The following is a 6,000-nucleotide window of genomic DNA, read 5'->3' as shown; positions in this document are numbered from 1 at the left end:
CGGTCGGCCAAGCGTCTAGTCATGTGACCTTCTCTGCCTTCCCGTCAAAATAGCCCTGTATGATTCCGCAATACACCAATACAAATGCAAATTTTTCCTTAGTATTAGTGTATATTGCGTAGTTTCTATGTGTATTTTAACGCGTGCGCATAACTTTCAAGTTTCATATAAGATTGTACTAGGTTGTGTGAACCCATATACACAAACATTCTGAATATTGCATATGACTAACACAAGGAAAATGAGTGTACCAACACTTTTTACTTTTTTTCTTTTTCAACGGATATATACTATAGAGAGAGAGAGATATGTATATATATGTATGCAAAAAGCAACACTCTCGATCCAGTAGTCACGATATATAGATATATAGATTTCTGTTCCTGCTTCCTATATTCCGCCACACACACGGTACATTTTTCAGGCACGTGCAAATCAATTTCAAGAGTTAAATTCTACAAATTCCCTCGTGACCTTCAATATTTTTGATATCGCGTATTAGAATGACAAAATTTTGAATGTATATATATATATATATGCAAAAAAATATTACTGTAGTTTGAGAAAATAGAAAAGCTAAAGAGAATCAGCAGAAAGGTTCGCGGTATTTTAGAAATGTTTGATTCCAACATTTTTTTGAAATCGATTTTTGTAATTAATAATTGGGGTTCTTAAAAATGCTGTAAATAAAAATTCGACTCGTGTAAAAGAATGCGACGGAACTGTAAGCAAACGGTAATAATCATCAAACAGAAAACTTGATTTCTTGCAGCATTTTTCTAAACAGATTTCAATTACTAAAATTTTTGAAAGTGACTGTTGTATATTGAACATAAATTCCTTAGAACTTAAACTAAAAATTTGTACACAAAACAAAAAACTAGAAGCAAAAGAAAAGCATCAGCAAGAAGTAGAACTTATTTTCATGAGTCTCGTTTTTCAAAACAACAAACTTTATTGTTACGGAAACTTGAATGCAAATGTTGTGCTGAATTTCAGCTGCTTAGAATCACAAATTGAAAATTTTTGCAAGAGCACATTACTCAAAAAGTAAAAGCAAAGGAGAATCGTCAACAAAAAGAAAAATTGCAATTTGTTGCAGAATTTACGATCATCTTCTTGTTGCAAACTACAGATTTTATTGCTTTCTGCGAGAAGATTTTTGAATATGATTGTTGTCCTAAATTTAAGTTTCTTATTATTATGAAGTAAAAATACGTGCTAAGGAATATTACCACAAAATTAGAAGCAAAAGAGAATCGTTACCAAAAAGAAAAACGTATTTTATTACAGATTTTCGAATGTGATTGTAGCAGTACGAATTTAACTTTTTAAAAAAACGATTTGAAAATTGTGTCAAATATTATTATACAACTTTGATAGCAAAAGAAGATCATAATCAATGAAAATTTATTTTGTTACAACATTTTTCACAGCAAAGAAAACAAATTTTTATTAAGTTTTGAGAGGAAATTTTCGAAAGTACAATTGTTCTGCTGAATTGAAATTGATGTTCAGAATCACAACATGAAAAGTTTTGTAAAAATTATTCAAAATCGTTCAGAAAAAAAGGAAAAAAATGGTTGCTGTATTTTTCAGTATACAACAGACTATGAATTTTTCAATACGATTGTTGTGCTGAATAACGAGAAAGACAACAAATACAAGAGTATAAATTTTTTAAAATCACTTAGGGCTGAAAAATATTATCAAGAAACCGAAAGCAAAAGAGAATCACTAAAGAAGAAGTTCTGGAAGATATTTGTAACTACAATTAAGCACATTACTGCAGCACTAGACAAAAATTCTTATGTACTAAAGAAATTATAACCAATTATTACATCAGTTTTAGCAAAGTTTCTCTAAGGATATCAAATTGAGACAAAAAATGAAGCAAAAATATTGCGAAGTAACATTTTGCTTCATTTTTATAGTCTCAATTTGACATCATTAAAAAAACTGCGAGTCCAACATAAAATTTACCAACAAAACCAACAGATAATTTATATAAATACAAATACCGATCCTATTCAAAATTATTTAAAATAATTACAATTCCAGTTATTAAATTACAAGACAACAATTTTTAATTAACGGACCAAAACTAAAAATTAATTTCTCATATTTACTCTTATCTTAAAATAAAATTTTCTCTCTACTAGTGTCGCAATGAAGATTGTATCTATCACTTAATATGGAGTGTCAAATGCATGTATGAATTGTGCAGAAAGAGAGAGAATTTTCTTCATTGATCTAAATTAACAGAAATGCTGAAATACATCTAAAGCAGAATTTCAAGAAAAGTCATGAAACAATAATTTTTTCCTTGTAAAAACTCGCTTCGTGAAATTAAAACATATACACATTACAAATATATAATACTCCAATTTTGTGACTCACTCAATTGGCTAAGTATTTTAAATATAAAATTAACTATATTATACAGAAGCACCTATGTATATATACAAGAAAATAAAACAATTTTTGTTTATATATATTTAACTAGGTATTTAAAAATACTTCTATTTGCATAGTCAATAAAAAAAAATTTGCAATTCTTGAATGAAAACTGTTGAAATCTATTTACACACATATATATAGATACAAACACTAAAAATTAAATATAACCATTATTCAATATGAAATTTACTGCTTTATATATATATATATATATATATATATATATGATGATATTAATTTCCACCAAAACTGTGATTTCCAAAAATATCTTGAAAACTTGACGCGTACTGTTATAACGATCGATTAAAAGCAATTTGTAATTAGTTCATATAAAAGATTTACTTATTTGTCAGATAATAAACGACCTCATTCAACTTCAGATCTCTTTTATTACATATTTTGCAAAATATATTTGTCGTGAGAGATGGAAAATTAAATTAAAATTCCAGAAAAATTCTCCAAGTGAAAAACTTATTTAAAAATTTCTCTTATTATATTTTAATTTTAAAAGAAGAAGAAGAAGAATCCTACAAATTAATAATATGGTCCAATTTCATTATTTCGTTTTTATTTATTTACATAGTGAATTAATTTAGACGCAGGCAAAGTAGAAGTGAAATAGTATTTTAAATAAGAGAAAACAAATTAAATTTTTAATATTTGTCTTTGGCGGAAAAGTGAGGAATTTAATTATCAACATTTTTAAACAATTAATAATAGTTGTATGTTAATAAAACTTTACAATTTACATATATTTGACTCACTCTTTAAATTTCAGTTAGTAAAAGTATTTACTAATTTGAATTAGTGACTGACTTTTTGCTTTCGAACTAGTAAATTTTACTACAAAATAGTAATGTTTTACTAATTTATATTAGTAAAATTTACTAATTTAAAAGCAATTTTTACTAATTTATTAGTAAATTTTACTAATTAAAAAGCAATTTTTACTAATTTATTAGTGAAATGTACTAATTGAAAATCAAAAAGTCAGTCACTAATTCAAATTTAGAGAGCAGAGCCAACTGTACTTTTTATTTGTTTCAAATACATTTTATTTGGTTTAAATAAAAATTTAGTTGGTTCAAATAAATTTTATTTAGTTTAAATAATATTTTACTTAGTTCAAATAATTTTTATTTAGTTCAAATAAAATTTTATTTTGTTTAAATAAAATCCTATTTAAACCAAATAAATTTTTCTTTGGTTTAAATAAATTTCTGTTTGGCTCAAATAAATTTTATTTTATTTAAATAAAATTTTTCTCTGGATGTAACCAAAAATTCTCGGTCAAATTAAATTCCCGGATATTTCCCGGTTTCACATCTGTTCACATAAAAAAAATTAAATTATTAGCCATGATAGCAATTAAATTAGCTAAGATAGCTAAAAATGAACTGAAATCGCTAATTTATTTTCTCCGTATACAAATATACATAATTATGATAAATGCACATATATTTTTTTTATTTATGCTTATAATTCGAGATGTATGGCATTGCTAATGACAAAGTTTACATATATATACAAGCAAACATAAAGGAAATGGAAACTGAAATATGAAAAAGAGAAAAGACAAAGTGAGGTTCGTGACCCTTCTGCTGTTCGAAATGCGTAATTTCTATAAGAAGACTCTCTCGCGAGTACGAAACACACGTGACAAAGGAACCTTATTTTGAGCGAATTCCTTCTTCACTCAAAAGAGATAATCTGCGAGCATACAATTTATGCTCACAGGTGTCTATTTATTGTGCGCTTTATTCAAATTTTAAGCATTCAAGCACTGAATATAAAAAAAAACGAAAAATTCTGCGATACAATAACTATACAAACATAATCTCTAATTTTTAGTTAGTAACAATTGTTTCTAATTACATTACTTTTACTAACTACTTTTACTAATTACTAATTACTAATTGCTAATTACAAAATTATTATTATTACTAAATTAAAATTGAAACACATATGCTCTTTGCTTCTGAATTAGTTAAAATTTAACTAAAAATTAGTAAATACTTTTACTAATTATTAGTAAAAAATTGTATATTCACTCAAAAGTAAAAAGTCAGTCACTAATTTAAATTTAGTAAGAGTTTTCTTTTGTAATTAAAAATTAGAGAATCTATAATATTATTATACTTGAAGTTTCTATTAATTTATTTATCCCTCTCGAAATTTAATTAGAAATTAATTAATTTAATTAATTAATTTAGTTAACTAGAAATTTGTAATTACAATTTTTATATCCTACATGTGAATTAGTGGAAAAAAACTAGTTTACATTAGTGGAAATATTCCCTAATTTTTAGTCAGTCATTACTATTTTGTTCAGTATAAATAGTTATAATTTTCTTTACTAACACTTTAGCAAAAAATGACTAAAAATTAGTAAAAAATTTCTACTAATTGTTACTAAAATGAATTATTAGTGGCAAAATTTTCGCTTATTCAGATTTAGAGAATTATTTGATTCAAGTAAATATTTATATCTGATAAGAATCAAGGAATCAGTTATATTGGAATCAAATAGATTTTTTTCAGTGTACATATTGCAATAAATAAATATATTAAATATAATAAATATAAAAATACACAAGTGTGAAATTTCGTCTCGTTTGTTTATAATTAAAGTCTACAAACTCAGTCTTCTAAGTAAAACATTTTTTTTTTGTTTTTCCTTTCACGCTTTACAAAACATTATACACACAAATGTAAAGTTAAAACAATGATTCATGATCAAAGTGTATTAGCAAATATAACAGAAATGACGTTTCGGTACAGTGCTTGATTAAAACACTCATATTAAAATTATTTACAATGTTTGATGACTAGAAATCAAAACGTTTGTGCGCAAAAGTTTTTTTTTGTTTTGTTTTTATAGTTTTAGAGATAAAAACTTTGCTAAAGTTTACAATTTCTTTTTCAATTTAAATATACGTTAAATATTGGAAAATTTAATTTAAAAAAAAAGATTTCTTTCACAAAATTAATAATGAAACATCAAATAATGATTATCTACTTTCGTTAAGAATTGAGGCCTTGGATCCAATAACTCGCCCGACGCCCGAAGGCACGCGCTAATACCAGTCGGGTAGCAGTGAGTGGCCCAGAGGCGCTCACTGCTCACTGACTGGCAGTTGCGCGTTCCTCCAAGCGTCGGGCGAGTTATTGGATCCAAGGCCTCAATTGAATATAAATTTTATATTATTATTATTACTATTAATAGTACTATTATTATTAATAATGCGAAATTAAAAATTTATTTTCATAATTATTTTCAGTTCATCAAGTGTACTAAACATTATTGCGAATATTGACCTTTGAAATCTCAATCGCACGCATATTCAACAAAATACATTAGTAATTGATAAATATTGCTGATCAATGATCCCTAATAGAGTAAAACTTTAATGAGGCATTCCATTTAAAATTTTCATTCAAAATTTTCAAATATTTTTCTTTTTGTAAAATTCTTTATAAAAAAGAAAGAAAATAGAAACAAAAATAGAAAAATTAATTTTGTCTTTACTTGTTTTGAAA

The sequence above is a fragment of the Leptopilina heterotoma genome, unplaced genomic scaffold (genome assembly GCF_015476425.1).
Source record: "Leptopilina heterotoma isolate Lh14 unplaced genomic scaffold, ASM1547642v1 Lhet_136, whole genome shotgun sequence".
NCBI lineage: Eukaryota > Metazoa > Arthropoda > Insecta > Hymenoptera > Figitidae > Leptopilina > Leptopilina heterotoma.
Note: the sequence above shows the minus strand (reverse complement) of the source record.